This window comes from Hordeum vulgare, chromosome 7H (genome assembly GCF_904849725.1).
Source record: "Hordeum vulgare subsp. vulgare chromosome 7H, MorexV3_pseudomolecules_assembly, whole genome shotgun sequence".
Classification (NCBI taxonomy): domain Eukaryota; kingdom Viridiplantae; phylum Streptophyta; class Magnoliopsida; order Poales; family Poaceae; genus Hordeum; species Hordeum vulgare.
In genome coordinates, this window is record NC_058524.1 from 9698029 (window position 1) to 9723348 (window position 25320).

General features: G+C 45.0%; 1 pseudogene; it reads left to right on the top strand.

Annotated features, from left to right (window-relative positions):
• The first annotated feature begins 1445 nt into the window (after window positions 1-1445).
• On the top strand, window positions 1446-21172 carry LOC123410917 (annotated as a pseudogene).
• Window positions 21173-25320: the final 4148 nt, after the last annotated feature.

The window sequence follows — 25320 nt, forward strand, 5'->3', positions numbered from 1 at the left end:
CCAAGCCACTCTCATCTGAAAGCTGTCTGGATCTACATCGATTACAATCCAGGTGTGTTTCGCTTAATTTGGTTGTGTTCCTAGTTCTCTGGTCAATATCGTAGCTAGCTAGGTTGATGCAGTAATAAGAAGTTTTCCTTGCCATTATTAGCCAGGCAGCTGATTGTTCTCTGGTTTTATTAGCCAGGACATCTCAATTTGAAGATGCAATCCAGCTAGTTGTCAGCAACAAGAAGCTAGCACACTCTCAGCCATAACCATGGCTCCATGTGAGTTCAGGATCTCCATGATTAAGATTCAATGACAACAAGACCAGGCAAGCCACGAGGTCTCTTCTTTTGGGAGAAGACTGTTCTGGTGGTTTCAGATTCAAAAGTGCACAAGGAGGTTGCCAAGATCGATCACATCTAAGCTATTACGAAGCAGGTGCGTCGTCCTTCACTAGTAGTCTCGCAATGTTAGGTTGCACTCAGCACAATGTTACTGGGCGCAAACAAAATACACTTCTGTTGTTTCTTTTCAAGTTGGCTAGCCTAGTATACTTTGTGAGTATTGCCACTAATTGTTTCCCTTAGATTCAATAAACGTTTCTTAAGCACCTTAAGCACAATAAACGTTTCTTCTAGCACCTTAAGCACAATAAACGTTTCTTCTAGCACCTTAAGCACAATAAACGTTTCTACGAGCTTCTTAATTTGTGGGGATACTTTGTTTTAGTTGCCACTCATTGTTTCCCTTAGATTCACAAATAACCTTAATTACTCTGTATGACAGATTCATAGTTGTTCATAATGCTCGTTAATTAGTGGTTGTATGCTATCCTCCCAAAGTCAAAATCTTGTTGGGCGAGGATCTCCTAAAGTGAACAGGAAGGCTCCTATTAGTTAAAGTATTTTTATCAGAAAATAATATATTGATTTGTCCTTATGATTCTTATGACATGACATGCTTAATTAACAACTCTAGCTATTTTTCACTCCAAACATCTGGAGATATTATTAGATGGATATTGAAGTGTGGAACTACGCCACCTGATACTGTCACATTAGCCAACTATCTGATAGTAGAATATTCATATTGGCGAGCTAGCATGTATATCAGATTTGCTTCCTTGTTCGTCTTACTTGGTTCAAATTTCAACATTTGGGTCATTTCAAGATGAGATGTCCCTATATGGAACCGGATCATGCATGCTGGGTCATTCGGTACAATGTCACCCGTGCTAGTAGGTTAATAACATTAAGTTTGCCGCAGTGAACTATTGCACAACCCCAAGTGTTTTAAATTTCTCATTTATCTGCCTATTTTAATTACCGTTTTGTTTGATTGTTTGGGTTGGAGTTGGATAGGTTAAGAATAACTAATAAGAGTTTTGGAGGATTTCATGGAAATTTTCTTCTTATTTAACTTTATCATTGTGGCTGGAGTGTTTTTGAAGTGTTTTGGCAAGTGCTTGGTACTAGTAGGGTGCACCCATTGTTTAACTAAACATCATTCACTTCGTTTTGCAGTGGTTGTTTGAATTATATTGAGAAAATATACAACTAGGCGACCAATCAACAGTGAGACGTTAGAAATTCTCAGAAAGTAATAGCGGAGATTGTTATTCTATTAGCCATTAAAAAGATCGGCACTGCCTTGGCAAATGGAATAGCACGTGAGGCAAGCACACAATTTGCAAAGTATGGGAGACAACTATTAGAGCTACAAGCCAGCATGGATCGTCTTGTGAGGGAGCTTAGTGTAATGCATGATGTTCTCTATCAAATGGACATACGCAACCTGAACAATGCAGTCTATGAGAGCTGGTTGGAGGGGGTACGGAAGGTAGCATATAATATGGAGGACATGGTGGATGAGTACTTGTGTCTAGTTGGTCAGGAGAATGATATAGGGTGTTGCTTTTACCAGAAGAAAGGGTTCCGAAAACCAAGGTCTCTACTTTCTTTGAACATGATAGCTATCAAGGTGAAGCAGATAGAGAAAGACCTTACACACTTGTCAGAGACAAAAAACCGTTGGATTCCCATGAACATTGGGGATACTAGTAGCTCAGTCTACATTGTTAAGAGGCCCCAAGATCTAGCGAACACTTCACATTCCCTTGATGAAGATCTAGTGGGGGTCGATGAGAACAGAGAAACACTTCAGCAGTGGTTGGCAAGTGATCATTTGGGACGCTCTGTGATAGCGCTGCTTGGAATGGGAGGGCTTGGTAAAACAGCTTTAGCTGCAAATGTCTACAAGAAGGAGAGGGAGAACTTCCAATGCCATGCCTGGGTTTCCATCTCTCAAACTTATTCTAGAGAAGATATCTTGAGGAATATAATCAAGGAACTTTCCAGAGATAAAGTTGGTGTTCTATCTAACACGAAAGACATGGACACCACATGCCTTGAAGAGACAATTAAGACGTTTCTGGAGCAACAAAAGTATTTGATCATTTTGGATGATGTTTGGACTCCAGAAGCATTTAATGATTTTTCTAGGGTGCTTATTCATAATGATAAGGGCAGTCGAGTGGTAGTCACAACAAGGGAAAGTTGTGTTGCTCCACTTGCCTCTCAAGGACAAATCTTAACACTTCCAGCTTTACCCGAAGACAAGGCATGGGACCTCTTCTGTAAGAAAGCCTTTCCAAGAGATACAAATCATAAATGTCCTACCGAGTTGAAGCCTTTGTCCGAGGAAATAGTTAGCAAGTGCAAAGGCTTGCCTCTGGTTATCGTGTTAGTTGGTGGCCTCTTGCGTGTGCGTGAGAAAACTGTGGAAGAATGGAGCAGAATAAATGTCCAATTGAGTTGGGAGCTAATTAATAATTCAAGTCTCAGTGACATAAGGAATGTTTTGCATCTGAGCTTCATATCTATACTTAATAATAAAGCGGCTATTGCTTTCGTCGGAAAATCCACCGCGTCATTTTTATTAAAAAAAACCTGTAATTTTCGCAAAGACCCTGGTCCACCCTGGCCTGTGCCCAGGCCGCTGCCACACCACTCGTCGTCGTGGCCGAGCTCAACCACCACTGTTGTCGATCTCAACCCACCCGCCTCGGCGGCCGTACCTCTGCCCGCTTGTTGCCCCCGTTTCGGCGCTCGAGCACAGCTTCTGGATCAAATCAACGCGACAACTACAATGACTGGGGCTGATGCGTCTGCTCGATGCAGAACGGCGGTGGCGCACGGATAAGGCGCGGCGGAGCGAAGTACTTGCAGGTGGCACTAGTGGGGACGGGGCCTTTAGCCCCGGCCCGTAAGGGGCTTTAGTCCCGGTTCACCAACCGGGACTAAAGGGGCGGGACTAAAGGCCTAACCTTTAGTCACGGTCCTGTTCCAAGCAGGGACTAAAGGTGCTCCACGTGGGCGCCTCGTAGCGCCCCAGGGGTAGGCCCTTTAGTCCCGATTCATTACACACCGGGACTAAAGAGTTTCAGATTTTACTTATTTTTGGGTTTTTTTTTTGAATGAAATTATTTTTGGGTTTTAGGGTTTTAGGGTTTAGGTGCTCGGGAGATTAACGTGATGCCTCGTTTGGTGTTCGGCAATTAGTTTTCATATAATTTAAATAGAAATAATTATGCATATATATATAAGATTAACTTATCTTACAAGCGAGCATATATATACAATTATATGCAGATCTGAATTATCGGGACTAGAGCTCGTCTATTCGATTACATGGACGAACATCAGTAATGGCCCCTAGCTACACTAAATCGTCCTTTGTCATCTATAGCTTCCGTCCTCAGAAAGCAAGCTCCTCTACAACAACAATCGCGGGTTGCTCTGGTAGGACCTTCGTCCTCATGGCCGTGTACTATATAAGAAGAGGAGATGAATATGAATATCAATCATGATAACAAAGAATGACGGGTAAAAATAGAGGTGTGAATTTTCATTGTTTACGTCGAATCTGTGATCCTTGTGCTCAGAGGTAAATGTGCGAATGGTCTCGCAAACATAGTATCATGTGATCCTTGTGCTCAGAGGTAAATGTGCGAATGGTCTAGCAAACATAGTATCCGCATAGATGCGTTCTCCGTGGCTGCTGGTCACACTTTACGAGAATAGAATATATATAATCAAAATAATAATCTAGCATCATAAATGTATTGAAAATAGAAGTATATCATACTACTACTTACCTGAGCCGCTCTAAAGGTCAGCTTCTCAGGTTCGATACCGGGAGTCACGCACTTGAACCGCTTTCAAACCCTGCCCGACAAGGATAATGATTTGCTAAGTTTTTCATTAATTGATATATCAGAAAATCATCGAAAGAGACCGATAGAGCTCAAGAAAGATTGAAATTACCCTTGGAGCATGTCCTGCAGGCTTTGGAACTGTTCCAAGGGTCTCGATAATGGGTCGAAGGCATCAACTCTTCCCTTATCAATTTGAATGTCCAACAGAATCCAATGGAAGCTGCACATGTATATATATATATATGTATATATATATATATATATGTGTGTGTGTGTGTGTGTGTGTGTGTGTGTGTGTGTGTGTCAGTAACTTATCAATTACACTTATAAGTGAATGGACACAACAGAGTAAAGACCCTCACCTGAACTTGTATGGAAACAGTATGTGGTCACAGAAATTTTGATCTGTTAGAAACCTTAGAAGGTTTTCCTCCGTCTCCTTAGGTTTATCAGTTAGCGTCGCTATATGTATTTTATCTGGGTCAATAAACCCAATATTTAGGATTTTCTTTTTTTTACAATCCAGAATCTTCATTCTGCATAATAGAGTACAAGTTATATATAGACAATGAATTGAAATAACTAAACAAGTTATATGTAGACAACGAATTGAAAAACTTACAGACAATAGCAACTCATAAGCGATTTGTCGAGGGCGTCGCCATTGTACATCTGGAAGAGTTCATCAAAGTCGATATGGATTTCTTCGGGGCGGCCGTAGTACTCCCGTGGAACACTCACGACGATCATCGTTCTCCCATTCTTTGATTCACTTAAGTACCATGTATGCAAGTAACACATATTTGTTGGGAGATCATCTTTGCTGACCAAAGGCGATCCCATGACAAACTGTGGCTTAGGGGCTACCACAGCCTTGGGTAACCTGTCGTCTTGGGAAGCCAGAATATCTTCAACCGAGATACCCCATTCAGCCGCCCACTTCTTTGCTAATTTGAAATCTTGCCCTGCACCGGAGGGGAGACATTCTCGGTTAACACCGTGAGGGGTGGGATCGACTGTTTGGCCTGTTGTCCAAGCTGAGGAACGTCTGATTTTTTCTTGCTTGTAGTTGAACTTGATTTGCTCCCAGTTGCACTTGCACGTGATCTGCTCTTTTTCACTTCCTTCTGCAATGTGCGTGTATAGTCATCAGGCTTATGGTGTAAGTCATACTGTGATGGAAGGTTCGTGAAGTATTTTGCAAATGCTATTTGCTTCTCGGTGTATTCCGGGCGGGGCTCGGGTTCCTTCTTTTTCATCTGTGCATCATGATGTTCCTTTGCTATCCTGGCGTTTTCCTCGGGGGTACGATCATAAGGTCTGATAGGAAGATTACCATGAGGTACCTTTGGGAGGGGCGACCGTTTGCGCTTTGGGGGGCTCCGTTGCTTAGAAATCGTCGGCGGAGCGTTCTTGGTGGCACGCTTCCGCTTAGTATCCGGAGCGGGCGGCGGCGGAGACGGACGACCCAAGTCCGGCGGCGGTGATCGAGATGGACTCGTGTTGTGCTGGCCGACGTCATGTGGAGGGCTTGGACGTAATGGAGGTGTAGGTGACCTGCGACGACTCGGAGGCGGTGTTGTCCTTGGGGCCGAGCCTGGAAGCTTGATGTAGTTCTTGTCCCATAGGATGACTCCACCCAGTACTTCTCCGAGTGTCCTCTCATCTTCGGGTCCAGCTATGTCGAGCTCCATATCATGAAACCCCGCCATGATTTCATCCACCCCGACTTTAGCAAAGCCAGCTGGAATCTCACGGCCATGCGAGCGTGCATCAGGGCCAGAAGGTAAAGCTTGTCCGAGGGCCACCTTCATGGATATGTTCTTGAATTTCTGATGGAGTTCACATGATGTTGACTCCTTGATTCCATCCATGGGGTAGCTGGGACCGCCCTCTATCATTCTTCGTGCATCGTCGGGCGGGGCCTCAGATTCAGCCACGCTGCTTTTCCGCTTAGATGGGGCGCCGGTAATATCAAGTGCAGGATCTTCCTGGCGCGCTTCTCCTCTAAGCTCATCAATCTGCTTTTGTTGCTCGTTAATCCTGGCAAGCAACTTGGTTGAACTTGTCATTCTCCTCATCCTGCTGCCGCTTCTTTGCTCTCTCTCGGCTTCTGTAAGTGTCTTGGTCTCTGGCAAACCCAAGCCACCACGGGTAAGAAGGACCGAAGCCTCGCGTTCGTCCTCCATGTTCGTCATTGCCGAGGACCAGTGTGAGGAAATCTTTCTCTCTATGTGCAGTGAACTTTCTTTTTCCCTCCTTAATTTCTTTCACTATCCTTTTCCAATTCTCCCTGGGTATCCTAAGACCGTAACTGCAGATGAGGTCCCCTGTTTCTTCGTCGTACGAACCACCATGCGCAAGGAACCAATTTCTTGCTCTCAATTCCCACTCATCACGGAGTGGTTCAGGTACGATGCCTTTATCTAGCAGATCTTGCTCTTTCTTATCCCACTTTGGGATGGCAGTCTCATAGCCCCCTGGCCCCAGCTTGTGGTGATATTTCTTCTTGTCGGCATTTATCTTGTTCTTTTCTGATAATGCCTGGGCATCTTCTGACTCCTTGTACTCTTGAAATGCCTTCCAGTGATTCGCCTGCTTGGCTAGATACCCCTCGAATACTCGCACTTTCTTTGTCCTCAGATAATTTTTCCATAGCTTCTTCTTCCAGCTACGGAACAGTTCGGCCATCTTCTTTAGAGTCCACTGCTTGACTTTAGCCCTCAGTTTGTCTGCGGCGTCTTCATTCTCACATTCTGGCAGGTTGAAATGTGACATGAGATCATTCCAAAGATTATCTTTGTACCTTTCGGCGACATAGTCACTATCGGCTGCCCCTTTGCGCTTGTTCCACTCCCGAACGCTGATCGGGACGTGATCCCTAACGAGAACTCTGCATTGCTTCTTGAATGTGCCAGCAGCATTCTTAGGAAGCTTGGGGTCGCCCGTAGGCAATATCACCTCAAAGATGTAATGCGTCCGTGCATCCAACTTTCTAGTCGGGCCTCGTTTCGTAGGTTTGCTCGATGTGGAGGCCTAAGAGGGAGAAACATTCGTCAAATGAATGTACATGTATACAATATAGAGCTATCTCCAATATTTTTCACATATTACAAGTGATTGTCGAACTTCATATGTATACCTCGCCGGACTTTATTATTTCTTCACCGGCTTCTCCACCGGCTTCTCCACCAGTGGAGCTATCACCTTCTCCGTCATTGGACCTATCTCCTGCCCCATCGGCTTCATCTTCGTGTCGCTCGACCTCCATTCCATATCCGGAGGGGTTTAGATATGACGACGGAGATTCAGCTGGTTCAACGTCGGGGCCGTCTTTGATTATATCTTTGAGAAGTTCTTCCTCTTCGAGGTTCCTGATATGTGGATCCATAGTTCTGCAAAAAACGGACATTTGATTAACTAATAAACTAACAAACTATATAAGAGGGGTTGGAAACTTCGAAGTGTCGTTTTATATAGGAGGACCTTTAGTCCCGGGTCTTGGCTAGAACCTAAACTCTAAAATATGTCTAACGGATTCTCTTAACCTTTGTACCAAAAAAGAATTATTCTATCAGGAACTCCGTTCCAAAACAACTTTAGTCCCGGGTCGTGGCTCCACCCGGGACTCCTAGATTTCTGCATAGTATTCAAAGTAGGAGTACTTTTCCAATTTGAGAATTCAATAAGCAAAACCAAATCGTAAAATAAAGTAGTATTCAAATTAGCATGCATTCAATTATAAGCAAATACATCATCTCTTTTGTCCGTACATCGTCGAATATTATCACTAATACTCCTCGAATACTATCATACATATAGCATCACTGATACATCTAGAACCGTAGCGTCCGACGGGTATCGGCGCGGGCGGTGGACACCCAAAGAGAAAGAACCATCACAGGATCATAGCTCCAGTGAGATCCCCGAAGAACCTGCCAGGTATGCTCGAACCTGCTCTCCAACGCAACCATGTAGCGACGGACGTGCTCATCCTCCTCGTTGACACGGTGACGTACCACCTCCGCGGTGTCCGGAAGCCTCGGCACCCTCACTGGCCCACGCGACCGCCACCAAACAAGAATCGGGTCAATGACGGGCTGGCTCCTCACCAACCTACGGCCCCCGGAAGGTAGCACCTCCCAATACCAGCCGGGCGGAGCCCAGTCCCGGACAGGGCCCCTCTTATCAAGCAGGTGTCCTCCGCCGAGTCGACGACGAGGATGCGGGATAGGCATCGTAAAATGAACTAAAAAAATAAACTAGTTCTATTAATTTTCTTGCTAAAAATAAACTATTAACACTTAAGCATATACAATAGCAAAATTAATCTATTAACACTTAAGCATATACAATAACAAAATTAAGCAATAATCTAAGAAACACTATTAACACTTAAGCATATACACTACACTAATAACAATTAAGCAATAATCTACTTCTTCTTCTACTTCTACTTCTCCTCTTCTTCTACTACTTCTCCTCTTCTCTTCTTCTACTTCTCCTCTCCTCCTCTTCTAATTTTTTCTCTTCTTCTACTTCTCCTCTTCTTCTATTTTTCCTCTTCTTCTCCTCTCCTCCTCTTCTTATTCTCCTTTTTCTTCTTTTCTTCTACTCCTCTTCTTATTTTTCTTTTTTCTAATCTTATTTTCTTATTTTTGTTCATATTTCTTCTTCTTGTAACCCTAACCTAATTCTAAATATTACTAACCCTAATAATCTAGCACAAAACTAATAACAATAGGAATTAAATAACAAAAAAATCTTTTTCTTTTTCTTCTTTTCTTCCCTTTTTCTTCTTTTCTTCTCCTTTTTCTTCCTTTCTTCTCCTTTTTCTTCCTTTCTTCTCCTTTTTCTTCCTTTCTTTCTTTTTTCTTCTTTTCTTCTCCTTTTTCTTCTTTTCTTCTCCTTTTTCTTCTTTTCTTCTCCTTCCCTTTTTCTTCCTTTCTTCTCCTTTTTCTATCTTTTTCTCCTTTTTCTTCCTTTCTTCTCCTTTTTCTTCCTTTCTTCTCGTTTTTCTTATTTTCTCCTCCTTTTTCTTCTTTTCTTCTACTGGCCGGAGTGTTGGGGAGGAGGGGGCGGGGGGCTTATCAGTCGGAGGTGTCGACGGGCGCGCGGCGAGGAGGACGGCGGCGCGCGGCGAGGAGGGCGGCGGCGGCGAGGAGGACGACGGCGACGGCGAGGAGGACGGCAGGTGGCGGCGAGGAGGACGGCGGGCAGCCTGACGACGTCGTCGAGGTCGTCGGTGTGCCGCGCCGGGCAGGAGAATGAGAGGAAGAAGAAGAGAAATGGACAATTTGGGTTGGAATTTTTCTAAGTCCCGCTTATATAGGTGGATCTTTAGCCCCGGTGGGTGGCTCCAACCGGAACTAAAGACCCCCTTTAGTCCCGGGTGGAGCCACGACCCGGGACTAAAGGCCTCTTTTCGGGCAGACGAGAAGGCGGGAAGCAGGGGCCTTTAGTCCCGGTTGGAACCACGCACCGGGACTAAAGCCCCTCCTCAGCAGGTGGCAGGCGAGGGGCTTTTGTACCGGGTCGTTGCTCCACCCGGGACTAAAGCCTCTCCTCGCGTGCACGATTATTTTGACTATCCAAACTATTAACTATTTTGTTATTTTCAATTAAAAACTATGTTTATTAAAATTATTTTTGCATATTTGAGAATTTGACAAAACTATGATAATGAAAAGTGTTTGAAATTGAATAAATAATGCAAAACTATTTTCTATTTTCAAAAGTAATTATTTTGACTATCCAAACTATTAACTTATTTTTTTTGAGCTAGTTGACCCTGAAATTGAAAAGCACTATAAATGAACTCTGAAAATGTTGAAAGTTGGCATGCTATCATCATTTCACCCACATAGCATGTGTTAAAAAGTTGAGAGGGCTACGACAAAAACTGGATGCACTTTGTGTACAAAACGGACAATCTATCTCGAAGTATCACGGTTTCGAACGAGAACTCATCTCTTACAAAGGGATTTCATTTTTTTGAACTTATTTGAACTCCATACATTTTGTGTGTTCAAAATGCACCATTCAAAGGCACATCACAAAATTTCAACAATTTCTGACTTCATTTGGTATTCTTCGTGCATTTACTTTTTTTTTGAGCTAGTTGACCCTAAAATTGAAAAGCACTACAAATGAACTCTGAAAATGTTGAAAGTTGGCATGCTATCATAATTTCACCCACATAGCATGTGTTAAAAAGTTGAGAGGGCTACGACAAAAACTGGATGCACTTCGTGTACAAAACGGACAATCTCTCTCGAAGTATGAGGGTTTCGAACGAGAACTCATCTCTTACAAAGGGATTTCATTTTTTTGAACTTATTTGAACTCCATACTTTTTGTGTGTTCAAAATGCACCATTCAAAGGCACATCACAAAATTTCAATAATTTCTGACTTCATTTGGTATTCTTCGTGCATTTACTTATTTTTTTTGAGCTAGTTGACCCTGAAATTGAAAAGCACTACAAATGAACTCTGAAAATGTTGAAAGTTGGTATGCTATCATCATTTCACCCACATAGCATGTGCTAAAAAGTTGAGAGGGCTACGACAAAAACTGGATGCACTTCGTATACAAAACGGACAATCTCTCTCGAAGTATCAGGGTTTCAAACGAGAACTCATCTCTTACAAAGGGATTTCATTTTTTTGAACTTATTTGAACTCCATACTTTTTGTGTGTTCAAAATGCACCATTCAAAGGCACACCACAAAATTTCAACAATTTCTGACTTCATTTGATATTCTTCGTGCATTTACTTTTTTTTTTGAGCTAGTTGACCCTGAAATTGAAAAGCACTACAAATGAATTCTGAAAATGTTGAAAGTTGGCATGCTATCACCATTTCACCCACATAGCATGTGTTAAAAGTTGAGAGGGCTACGACAAAAACTGGATGCACTTCATGTACAAAACGGACAATCTCTCTCGAAGTATCAGGGTTTCGAACGAGAACTCATCTCTTACAAAGGGATTTCATTTTTTCGAACTTATTTGAACTCCATACTTTTTGTGTGTTCAAAATGCACCATTCAAAGGCACATCACAAAATTTCAACAATTTCTGACTTCATTTGGTATTCTTCGTGCATTTACTTATTATTTTTTTGAGCTAGTTGACCCTGAAATTGAAAAGCACTACAAATGAACTCTGAAAATGTTGAAAGTTGGCATGCTATCATCATTTCACCCACATAGCATGTGTTAAAAAGTTGAGAGGGCTACGACAAAAACTGGATGCACTTCGTGTACAAAACGGACAATCTCTCTCGAAGTATCAGGGTTTCGAACGAGAACTCATCTCTTACAAAGGTTTATTAAAATTCTTTTTGCGTATTTGAGAATTTGACAAAACTATGAAAATGAAAAGTGTTTGAAATTTAGTACATTCCATACATGCATTACATAAAAGGTTTAATACATTATTACATTATTGCACCAATATTCCTATCTATTATTTCTGTTTTCTTTTGGGTCGTAGCCATGGAGAATCTTCATCATTCAGTAGGATGCTTGGGTCAGTTTTCACTTTGAAGGGCGGAATTTCATGGAACTTATTATAATCTTCTGACATGTGTGTCTTGTCATCTACTCCCACGATGTTTCTTTTCCCTGAAAGAACTATGTGGCGTTTTGGCTCATCGGACGATATCTTCTTTTGCTGATTTCTTTTTCTCGTTTTTGTAGACATGTCCTTCACATAGAAAACCTAAGCGACATCATTGGCTAGGACAAATGGTTCGTCCATGTACGCAAGATTGTTGAGATCCACTGTTGTCATGTAGTACTTTTGGTCTACAACTACCCCGTCTCCTGTCAGCTTCACCCATTTGCACCGAAACAAAGGGATCTTAAAAGTAGGTCCATAGTCAAGTTCCCATATCTCCTCTATGTACCCGTAATATGTTTCCAAACAGTGCCCATTGTCGTCTGTTGCATCAAAGCAGACACCACTATTTTGGTTGGTGCTCTTTTTATCTTGGGCAACCGTGTAAAATTTATTCCCATTTATCTCATACCCTTGGAAAGTACATATAGTCGAAGATGGTGGCCTAGCCAAACAGTACAGCTGATCTCCAACGGTGTCGTCATTCATGAGATGTGTCTACAACCAACTGTCGAAAGTCTTCTCGTGTTTCCCTTTAATCCAAGAGTCAGCCTTCCCCGGGTTTTCGGAGCGTAGAATATTCTTGTGTCTCACGATATACGGAGCCACCACGGTGGAATTGTGTAGAAATGTTTAGTGTGCTTGAGAGAAAGAATGCCCGTCCATACATACTTTTTCTTTCCTTCCTAGTGTTCCTTTTCCTGTCAGCCTACCCTCGTACCGAGATTCAGGAACACCAATCGGCTTAAGGTCAGGAAGAAAGTCCACACAAAACTCAATGACCTCCTCTGTTCCATAGCCCTTGGAGATGCTTCCTTCTGGCCTAGCACAGTTACGAACATATTTCTTTAAGACTTCCATGAACCTCTCAAAGGGGAACATATTGTGTAGAAACACAGGACCGAGAATTCTAATCTCTTCGACTAGGTGAACTAGGAGGTGTGTCATTATATTGAAGAAGGATGGCGGGAACAACAACTCAAAGCTGACCAAACATTGGACCACATCAATCTGTAACCTGATAGACTTTCTCGATCGATTACCTTCTGAGAAATTGCATTGAGGAATGCACATACCTTCACAATTGCGAGGCGAACATTTTCCGGTAGAATTCCCCTCAATGCAACCGAAAGCAATTGCGTCATAAGCACGTGGCAGTCATGAAACTTTAGGTTTTGGAATTTTTTGTCTTTCATATTTACGATTCCCTTTATATTCGACGAGAAGCCAGTCGGGACCTTGATACTGAAAAGGACTTCAAAGAAGATTCCCTTCTCTTCCTTAGTATGAGCGTAGCTGGCACGCCCTTGAAACTGCCCTGGATGCATGCCATCTCTTCCTTTATGACGTTCCTGGTCCTCCCGTGCTTCCGGTGTATCTTTTGACTTCTCATACAAGTCTAGGAAGCCTACAATATTCACGCAGAGATTCTTCGTCAGGTGCATCACGTCGATTGCCGAGCGGACCTCATGGACTTCCCAGTAGGGTAGCTCCCAAAATATAGATTTCTTCTTCCACATGGGTACGCGTTTATGAGGGCCATTAGGAACAGGTTGGCTGCCAGGACCCTTTCCAAATATTACTTTTAAATCTTTGACCATATCAAATACTTCAGCACCAGTACGGATGACAGGCTTCCCTCGGGGTTTTGCCTTGCCATTGAAATGCTTGCCTTTTTTCTTTAAGGGATGCTTGGGCGGAAGAAAACGACGATTGTATAGGTACACATTCTTCCTACATTTGTCCAGATATATACTTTCTGTCTGATCTAAATAGTGCGTGTATGCATTGTATCCCTTGTTTGACTGTCCTGAAATGTTACTAAGATCAGGCCAATCATTGATGGTTACGAAAAGCAACGCTCGAAGGTCAAATTCCTCTTGTTTGTGCTCGTCCCACACACATACACCTGGTTCGGCCCACAGCTGTAAAAGTTCATCAACTAATGGCCTTAGGTACACATCAATATCATTGCCGGGTTGCTCTGGACCTTGGATAAGCACTGGCATCATAATGAAATTCCGCTTCATGCACAACCAAGGAGGAAGGTTGTAGATACATAGAGTAACGGGCCAGGTGCTGTGACTGCAACTCTGCTCCCCAAAAGGATTCATGCCATCTGTACTCAGACCTAACCATAAGTTCCTTGCGTCAGCTGCAAATCTCGGGAACTCTCTCTCGATTTTTCTCCATTGCCGACCATCAGCGATGTGCCTCAACTTATCGTCTTTCATACGATCTTCCATGTGCCATCGCAACAACTTCGCATGATCTTTATTTCTGAACAGATGTTTCAACCGTGGTATTATAGGAGCATACCACATCACCTTGGCAAGAACCCTCTTCCTGGGTGGCTCGCCCTCAATATCACCAGGGTCATCTTTTCTGATATTATACCGCAATGCAGTGCATACCGGGCATTTATCCATATTCTCGTACTTCTCACCGCGGTAGAGGATGCAGTCATTAGGGCATGCATGTATCTTCTGCACGTCTAATCCTAGAGGGCAGACAAGCTTCTTTGCTTCGTACGTGCTGGCGGGCAATTGTTCTTTCTTGGAAGCATCTTCTTCATCAGTACCAGCAACTTTTCGAATGACGAGTCAGTCACACCGGTCTCTGCCTTCCACTTCAGCAATTCCAGTGTGCTACCCAGATTCTTCTGGCCATCTTCACAAGTTGGGTACAACAATTTGTTGTGGTCCTGTAACATCTGCTCGAACTGCAACCTCTCCTTTTCTGTGTCGCAACCTCGCCGTGCATCAGAAATGACCCGGCCAAGATCATCAGCGGGCTCATCTGGTTCCCGTTCTTCATCCTGATCTTCTTCTTCATTGTCTTCCATTACGGTATCAGCATACTCAGGGAACATAGATCGGTAGTTGTCATCATCGTTCTCTTCTTCTTCATCGTCGTCTTCCATCGTAACCCCTCTTTCTCCGTGCTTGGTCCAAACATTATAGCCCGACATAAAACCGGACCAAAGCAGGTGGCTCTGAATGACTCTTGAGGAAGTGTAATCCTTCTCATTCGGACATTCAACACATGGACAAAACATAAAGCCACCACCATGCTTGTTCGCATCGGCTGCATCTCGAAAAGAATGCACGCCTTCTGTGTAAGCGGCTGTGCGTCGATCAGCGTACATCCATGGATGGCTCATTTGTGTTATACGACAGTATATCAAATACAATCACGATCCTAAAAATTAGTACCGCACGGTCTAAACGAGGAAATATAGTTGCTAACCTTTTAGAATAATTAGAAATAAATAGGAAGAGGTTTAAGCGTGGCTCAGGCATCTCATATCGTAGTTGTGTTCGGTGAACTGAAGCGGCATCGCTCTAACACACATTTTAACAAACACCTCTAGTGCATCAAAAAAAAGTGGAGAGCTAGCACAAACCACAATCCTCCATCCAAGAAAAATGCAAGGAAGAGGGGAGAGGGGGGTTGTGCTATATATAGGCAGAGGACTTTAGTCCCGGTTTGAGACACAAACCGGGACTAAAGGTGGCGCACATGCAGGCTGCCCACCGTGTAGCCCTTTACTCCCGGTTTGGGACACGAACCGGGACTAAAGGCTCCTTACGGGCCGGGACTAAAGCCTCGAGGGAGGCATTGAGAATTGGGGCGACGTGGTCGGGCCTTTAGTCCCGGCCCAGAGGCAGGCTGGGACTAAAGGGTCCCGGCCAAAGGCCCGTTTTCCACTAGTGTGGAGGCGGGCCTCCATGGCTCACACGGGGAACTCCGAGGTTATGGCGCGGCAACGACGACTCCTTATGGCCAGATAGAGGCGCCTAACCCTTGCTCCTCTCATCGTATCCCTCCTCCGGCAGGAACTCATCATCTGGTGAGATCCCCTCCCCAGGCCTCCAACCGTGTGCCAAGCACCGGCAAGAAATTTTGTTTTATGGGGATTTGTTTGCTGATGAATGAATGTATTGAATGTAAGATTGTATTGTTATAGAGACAGAGAATGGCACACCACCTTCAGTTTGTCATCTGATCCCACATTCTCTACCCCATGAGTAAAATAAGATAACAGTCCATTGATCAATTCACGTAGCCTTTTTGTTTTGCTTTGCTTGTCCCGCTCAATTTCTTATCATGATGGAATTAACAATGGACGGGTTGATTTCTCAATAAGATAGGATAGGACTGACTACATTAGTTAATTAGCTTATTATTTTAATAAATCAAAATGATTATAAAAAGATTAAAAACGTGTGGTATTTTTTTCTCCCGTTGCAACGCCCGGGCCCTTTTGCTATACCTTCCAACACGCTTGAAAGCTTGTTTCTTGTACTGCAGCTTATTTCCGGAAGACTATCTTTTCAAAAGGAAACAACTTATACGGTTATGGCTAGCCGAGGGGTTCATCGAGGAGAGGGGTGAAAGCACACTAGAGGAAGTGGCAGAAGGCTATCTAAAAGAGTTGGTTGATAGAAACATGCTACAACTTGTTAAGAGGAACTCATTTGGTAGGATAAAGGAATTCAGAATGCATGATATCTTACGTGAATTGGCAGTTGACTTGTGCCAGAAGAACTGTTTTGGTGTTGCATATGAGGAGAAATGTGGAGGGGCTCATCAGAAGGACGAACGCCGTTTGGTATTGCACAAATTTAAAGGTGATATTCAACAATCGTGTTCCAATATGCACCAACTTCGGACTATGATTACACTGGGTGATAGCAAGTCAACATTCACTCAACTAACTCTGCTATGTAATGAGTCAAGATACATGACAGTGCTAGAATTAAGTGGTCTACCTATCAAGAAGATTCCAGATGCCATTGGAGATCTTTTTAATCTTCGCCATTTGGGTTTGCGTGATTCAAAAGTGAAGAAGCTCCCGAAGTCTGTTGAGAAGCTTTCAAATCTGTTGACGCTGGACCTTTTTCGATCTGACATACATGAGTTGCCTAGTGGAATCATGAAGCTGAAGATGCTCAGACATTTATTTGCTGGGAGAGTAATACATTCAGGTGGGAGAGTGTTGAAAACTTGTAGTGGCATGTGTATCCCCAATGGTCTTGGAAATCTAACTAATCTGCACACATTGCTAGCATTGGAAGCACAAAATGATTCCCTTAGGCATTTAGGGGAGCTGAGGCAAATAAGAAGCTTGAGGTTGTGGTATGTGAAGGGAATCTACTGTGGACTTATCAGCAAATCTCAAGTTCATATGCGGTATTTGTCCTGCCTAGATGTAGGTGCAAGCGACGAGAACGAGGTTCTCTTGTTGAATGTCCGCCTGCCAAGCCTGCAAAAGCTAGGTTTGAGAGGACGACTAGCTGAAGGAGCGTTGGACGAGTCTCCTCTCTTCCAAGCTGTTGGGGGGCAGAACTTGTATGAATTGTACGTATCTATTTTGGTCACAGCTGAGAGAAGACCCCCTGCCATCCCTTTCTCGGTTGTCAAACTTGACGCGTCTAGTTTTCGCCAGAGCATACAACGGAGAGCAGCTGGCATTTCTCACGGGGTGGTTTTCCAAGCTAAAGATTCTTGCTCTAACAGACCTGCCTAAGATACAGGAAGGTGCCATGGCGAGCCTGGAGAGACTATTCTTAACCAACCTCAGCAGCATGACGGAGGTCCCACCTGGCATTAAGTTCCTCATGTCCATCAAGTATCTAGGCTTCCATGAGATCAGCAGGGACTTCTTGACATCCCTGCGCCATTGTTCTGCAATTGCGCCATTGACATCACTTCTCTATCTCATGAAACGTAAAAATTACAAAGCCATTTTAACTTCAAGTTCCACAAGAGTATATGAACATCAAAGCTCTATAACAAATGGAATGATAAGGAAGGTCCTTTATGTTGCGTCACATGCATGCATGGTAGGTGAGTTTGTCAGTTTTGATAGGACATAAGTTGGTTGCTTCCTCATCTTTCTTATTGCAAAATAAGTGGTGCTTGATGGATTGGAGATTGAAACCGTCTCCATGTTCGTCAAGTATTCTGTACTTTCCACAATGAGCCATTAGTAGCCAGTGGTCTTACATGTACGTTGGGCCTTTCATGAGGTGGCATGTTTAGAAAATAGAGTAGTGGGGGTCAACTACTTAGTATACTAAGATACTAGACGTGTGTTATATACATAGATGTTGACTGAAATGGTCGAGCCATTTAGCCATGGAAACAAGTACCTCAATCAATAATCATTGAGTGGCACACGCATCACTAATCATTGAGTTCAGTTTAATGATATAATTGTGTAACTCCAAATAATAAAAAAATTGGTATCCAAATCTTGTTGCTGACCAATTTTTTTTGCAATGGGGACAAAGACTTGACATTTTCTTAATTAAGTGAGCGAGAATTGCGCTATTAGTTTTTAGGAAAACGGGCTGAAACCGCTGGGCCATGAATCTCGGGGGCAAACGCTGTGCGTCGGAACAACTTTCCTCGCTGCCCTGGCCACCTCCTCCTCCGACGGCGATGGGTTGTGGAGTAGAGGGGGACTATGCCCCCTCCCCCCCCCCCCACCCCCCCACACACACGGCTTCCGTGCTGAAAAACAAGGACTTCGGCTGGTAGTCAAAAAAGGCAGCCCTTCGGTCAGTTGGGCATTACTAGGAATTGCAGGGCCGGGGTATAGGTGGCCCTTGTAGGAAATGCAACTGCTGCCCACGAAATATGCTGCCCACAGTGTCTTATTTGTCTTTTTACATGGTTGATTGGAGATTGAAACCGTCTCCATGTTCCTTCTATATTTCTGTGGCGTCCAAAACGAGTCTTGGATCCAAAGGACTTATTTTAGTCTGACTAAAAATAGTCTTTTCAAAAGGCTAAAGTTCGAAACACGCAGAGGCTAAAACTAGTCAGGGGTACCCTTACTAAAATGTGGATTAGTCCTCTCTCTCCTCATTTAACTCCTCTCCTTTAACACAGACGAGTTCTGGATTAAAGGGTTTGGAGGATAATAAATGTTCATTAACTTGATTTTTGTCTCTTTAGGGCATCTCCAATGGTTGTAAGATAGTTGTTGGTAATTTTGACACATAGGATTTTTGATGATATGTCATTGCAATAAATGAGGAAAGAGAACAAGGTTGTATGTAAATTAACCAACACCCTTGCACAAGCTCCAATGTAGAATGAGAGAGCACCTTATTTATTACCTCACATCTTATTGGGCAAACTAGATACAACCCATTGGAGTAGTTGTATGTTAAGGTGTTGGCTGATGACATGGCATATTTTACCAACAAGATAACCAACAAACTGTTGGAGATGCCCTTACTACTCCTTCCGTCACAGTTTATAAGGCATGCGCGTGTATCTAGGTCGTCAATTTGACTTATATAAAATATATTATTTAACATAAAAATTATATCATTAGAAAATAGAACATCTAAAGTTTCTAATGATATATTTTTTGTAATATATGTCTCTCATTAAGTTGGTCCAATTGACGACCTAGATACACGTGCCGGACTTATAAACTGAAACGAAAGGAATATTTAAATCTAAACATGGGTGAGGCTAGCAAGTTTTAGTCCCACTACTTTTAATCATGGGACTAAAACAGTCCCACTACTTTTAATCATGGGACTAAAACGTATCCGAACACCCTCTTAGCACTAGCCACAATGTGTCATTAGCATTAGCACTAGTAAATGATTTGGGAAATGCTTCCTCCTGAAAACAAGGACTCTAGATAAGGCAACTCTTGTCTTTTCTCATTTATCATTATTAAATGCAGGGGTACAGTAGTAATAGTTTAGAAACCATGATTATATATTTTGCCCCCTTAGACTCAGTGGACGGCATTAGAGCAAGTACAATAGGATGACGTAGGCGGACTGTAAGACTTAAAATAATATATTTATGATGAGTTGGAAGAGAGCGAAGAGGAGAGAGAAGACAAACGGGCTACAAACTAACAACCGGCTGTAACACGTGCTCCTAGACACTTCGTGAGAAAAGATGGTAGGCCTTGTATAAATAAAGTAATACTTATTTACATCTACATATTGTATTTGCGGGCAGCTTGGCTGTAGATGACGTGTCAACATCATATAGCCAGCAACTGGCTGTACTATTAACCATGCTCTTAAGTTGGGGCGCGAGTGGCTATAAATACCTCACCACCCTGCTAGTGTTGGCAGCATCCAAATTAAAGGAACAAACCAGAGAGTTTCAGCAGGCAAGTGAAACCCCAGCGCGCTCTGCCATCTTTCCCCACCATGCATGGCGGCCATGTGGTCTCCGATCATCGGACTCCTCCTGCTCCTGCTCCAACTAGCGCCGTCCTCTTCCTCCTACATCCAGTTGCCGCTCCAAGGCAACGTCCACCCTGTTGGGTATGTTTCTCCATTCCCTACATATAGCATGAGCAGACTTCAAGTTTTATTGCTCTTCAATATATTTGACACGGTTTTCTATTCTGTACCTACGCAGTTACTTCTATGTTACGATGGAGATTGGTGGGAAGCCCTACTTCCTGGACATCGACACTGGCAGCAGTCTCACGTGGCTGGAGTGCATGCACCCGAACCACCAGTGCAAAATCTGCAAGGTAACAACAGTTTGTCATAGTATCACAGATTTATTGTCCTACACTTGCATGTCTTAACTTGGTGTTGGATATAACAATCACTAGGGACCGCACCTACCATATCGTCCAAATGGATCTCTCAAGAAGGTGAACTGTGCAGATCAGTTTTGTGTATTGATCTCCACAAAGACCTACCTCATTATCAGGATCGTCCGTGTAATGCTAGGCAGCCAGACGAATGCCACTATCATGTACGGTACGTCAGCGGGGCATCATCGGACGGTGTGATTGTAAACGACATGGTATATGTTGACCTGCTGTCTCCCTCTCATCATCCCCCCAAGAGAGTGCAAATTTTCTTCGGGTTCGGGTAAGACACTCCGAACTGATATGTTCTCGCATGTGCAGCGTGCCTACTTGAGTTGGATATAGGTTGGTCACAGCTCAGAGAAGACCCCCCTGCCACCCCTTTCTCGCCTTCTCGGTTATCAACCTTGACACGTCTAGATTTCACCAGAGCATACAACGGAGAGCAGCTGGCATTTCTCACGGGATGGTTTCCCAATCTAAAGATGCTAGTTCTAGAAGACCTGCCTAATCTGAGTCGGCTGGTGATACAGCAAGGTGCCATTACAAGCCTGGAGGAATTAATGGTAATCAACCTCAGCAGCATGACGGAGGTCCCACCTGGCATTGAGTTCCTCATGCCCCTCCAGTATCTAGGCTTCCATGAGATCAGCAGGGACTTCTTGACATCCCTGCGCCAGTGTTCTGCAACTCGAGGGACACGATGGTGGTATACTCTCCGAGATTGAGCTGCTACACTTGTCAGGAAACACGCATGTACGTAAGCTATCGCCAATCACCTGTCAACTAGTGACTTGGTTCTTTCCTCGCCTCTAATCGTACTAGCTTAACATGTTGATGTGATTTGGTCATGGTTATGCAGGTCAGCTGCCCGAAGGAAGGAATATGGTTCACCAACTGAGTCAAGGCGCCAATGCATCTGCTATACAGTCCGGGTTTCCTCTGATGTTCCGGAATGTCCAACCGCGCGTCTTCACCATTAATTTGGTTATACCTCCACTACAGTGCTTCACTTCTGCTACTAGTGCTGCCTACTGCTGCTGATAGGAAACCTTTACCTAAAAGACATGTCTAGCGGGACGCCTAGGGGGGCGTTTTCCCTGGCGCCCCGTCTGCCGCCGGCGAGTGGGAGCGGATTGCCGGAGGATAGAGTAGCCACTGGTCTCGCCCAGGAAGACGATGAGATCCAGGCGATCTCTACTCAGGCGTTTACTGCTAGAGGAGGGGTGAATGGATCCAATGACAGCGGCGAGTTCGAAAGGCTTCGGAGTGGATCTCCGACAGATTTTCAGCACTGCCGGTGGGAGGTTCTCTTCCGGGATTCGTCCACGATTTCTCAAGATGACTCGCGAGGGTTCATCATTCTACACTTACGATCTAAGTGGGCTACCATTCGAGATGAACAAGGGGATATTCTGGCCGGGCGTTATCTTGATGAGGATGAAATCCCCAAGGTGGGACAGATCATTCTCATCGATGGCTATCGTTTGATAGTGCTGGAGCAGTCGCCGTTACGGGCCCCGTCCCAAGATTCGGTAAGCCCTTTGATTCCTAGGAATTTTGGCGGTAGATTTTGGGTGCTTGCTGATCAGGATGACGAGACGGAGGAGGAGCCAGAGGACGAACTGGTGGAGGTGATGCCGACAACCCCTTGTACCCCAGCTTCGTCCATGCCGACGTTGTTGGAGCGAAAGGTTCGTCAAGACCCAATCCTTGCGACGAAGAAGACGGTGCCGACGTCTCGGAAACCATGGATTGGACCGATTCCAAAGGTAAGTCGCAGGCCTATCTCTCTTCTTGATTTTTTCAAGCCAGATTGCTTTACGTATGCGAAGAACAGGTCGTCTCCTTCTGTTCTTCGGCCCGAAGTACCGCCGGTGATCGCGGAAGTAAGGAGTATTTCCAGGGAGTCAGTTTCGGATTCCCTGCGGGTTTCCAGAGATAATTTTCTGAAGTTTGCGCTGAACACTGCTGGGCCTGACGGGCTAGCAAGTTTGGCGGCTCCTAATCCACCGGATACTGGGATTTCGGCCCCAGGTAATATTACTCAAACCGAGCTGGAGTCTAGTCCTCAGGGGTATATGGCCCAGGAGACTCCAACACAATCCGAGCTGGATTCTTTGACACAATCCGACCTGGAGTCCAGTTGTCCGGGGTATATGGCCCAGGAGACTTCGGCCAGGATCGTTGTGTCCTCTGCCACGACAGAACCTGCCGTCGCTTCTCTCGGGCGCCAGGTTTCTGAGTCGCCAGAGGCAAATCAACTAGCTAGGGTTCGTCCCAGACCTGGCTTCCCATCGCTAGGACCAGGGAGGGCGACTAGGGTGCCGCCGTCTGCTACGCCGTGCTTGGCTATGGCAGGGCGGGGCTCCAAGCAGTCTGCCTCGTCCCGGCAATCAGGGCAGAACCCGGTCCAGGGGAATCCACCAGCACCTAAGCCCTTGGGTTCGATCCCAGCGCAGGCCGGGCCGTCCCAAGTTCCTGTTCAGGCCGGGAAGACGCCCATTGGAGTACCCGGCCAGAAGGATTCTGCACCGGCGAGGCCTCATCACGGCCGCTGGGGTGATGAAGGTGCCAATGCTTATACTGAGGGGCACTATCGGGGGAGTGCTTCTTCTGGAGGAGGTCGTGGGTTTGCTTGGCAAAATAATGGTTTTCATGCACCTCCGGGTCAGTTTGTCCCGGGGCCTTCCGGTCCTGCATACCCGAGAAGAGGAGGATTCAGACAGAATTGGATGGGCAGAGGGGGCGGGAGAAAGCCTAAGCCTCCTATCCCCTCTCCTGAGCCGTCGCTTCCCATGGATTCTGTTGTGGCGTCTACGGTGGTAACAACTAAGGAGGTTGATGCCATACCTCAGACTGATCAGACTTTGGTAAGTACCAAAGGGGAAGTGGCCGAGAGACCTTCTAAGTGGGCCCGAAAGAAAGAGAAAATGACGTGCTATCGGTGTAGCGAGACGGGGCATTTTGTTTCTGAGTGTAAAGCCGAGCTTTGCGTCTATTTCTTGAAACCTATTCATGGGGCTGATAAGTGTCCTCTTACTGTTGGCCCTATGCCAGTCATGACGATATATGGGGTTTCTAGCCAAGATTTGATGTTTTTCGAGTCTCCGTCTGCTAAGGCTAATGTTCATGTTCCGGAGGCTGGCCACACGGGTACGGTGACTGTCACACGGGGAGTATTGTCGGTGGAGCAGATAGTGCAGCAACTAAAAGAGCTTGTTTCTTCTACTTTCAGATGGGAACCTGTGTTGATAGCAGATAACGTCTTCAAGGTCGTTTTCCCGACTAAGGAGGATCTAGCTCGTTTGCTTAAATTCGGTATGTGTAGGGTTGCTAGCACGAGTACTGTTCTTGAGTTTGATGCCTGGAAGTGTGAAGAACCTAAGGGGAGGCCACTACCCCAGATTTGGGTGCACTTCGCAGGAGCCCCCTCTAGAGCAACTAATGACTTTCTGGTCGCATGGAGTCTGGGGTCGCTCATTGGCAAAACTGAAGAGGTGGATATGATCTACACTAGAGCCAAAGGAGTAGCGCGGATGTTAGTTAGTGTTCTAGATATTGAGCTTGTTCCAGATGAGGTTATTTGGACCTTTGAGGGGTTGCGTTACACTCTCTATCTGGAAATCGAAAGCCCTTCTTTGTTTGATGTTCCTGAGACTGATAAAGATACGCACATGACGGATGGAGATGATACGAGTGGTTCCAAAGATAATGCGGAGGGGACAAAGGATACAGATCCGAGTGACTTCTCCAATCAGAATACTTCGTCGCAGGAAAAACAGACTACTCCGGCTCCAGGTAATGGCCCAAGTTCGGGCTCGGCTATGCACCACGATCTGCGGTTTGGATCTTTTCAACCTTCGTCCGCGCCGGCTAAGGTTGATTCTCGGCCGGCATGCTTTGGCAGCGGGACTAGGTCTGGGATGCCGCGTTTTTTGGGCAAAAACACTCGGTGCAATAGAGCATATGTGCAGCCACAGTCTACACTGCAACCTCTCTCTCTCGGCGAGTTTTTAGCAGAAGAAAAATCTGCGGCTAAGCTCAGCTCGAGTGTTTCAACACCGGCGGTATTGCCAGTGGCTGCTACGTGCATGAGAAGTGACCAACCGGCTGACTTGGCCATGCAAATGGTGTCTTCGCAGGCTGCACATGTGAGGTGCAGGCAGGAGGAAGAAGACATTCATAGCGCTTGGGAAAACAGTTCATCAAAGAAAGAGTCCGCCAATCTTGCTGCTCCAGAAAATATATCGGTCGCTTTTGGCGTTGAGCCAGCTGGTGTAGGACATACCCAGCTGGGCTCCATCCTTACTGCTGCTTTCGAGGTGCCCCAGAAGGGTTCGCAGGACTTTACGTACATGCATGAGGCTGGGTCTGTTGGAGATGGCAGCAATTTCTCGTTTGTTGGTCCTGATGCAATAACTGCTGTTGATGAGCTCCAGCAGTGTACGTATGTTTGTAACACTGAGGCCATGCTAAACATGCATGATGTGGGGTATGGTGGACGTGGTAGCGGTCTCTCGAGGGCCGATCCTGATACAAATACTAAGGATAATGCTACAGTTCAAGAACGAGCCAACATAGGAGGCGGCCACAAGGGTGATGCCCCTACTGATGCTCAACCGGTGGACGGTTCTCTGGAGTTGGCTGGTTCTTTGAAGGATACAGCATGTTTGCCAATGGCCGCCACGGAATTTACACCGACTGCGGTTGCACCAAACTCTAGTCTGATCTCGGAGGAAGATGTCATAGCATTCGGAGGTGTTCCCAATCCGATGAGTCCGAACCGACGGACTAGTCAACGGGTACAGTCTCAGCCAGATGTGGATGACCTGCAGATTGGACGGGCGATGCGGATGGCCAAAATGAAGGACGTTCAGAATTCAACAGG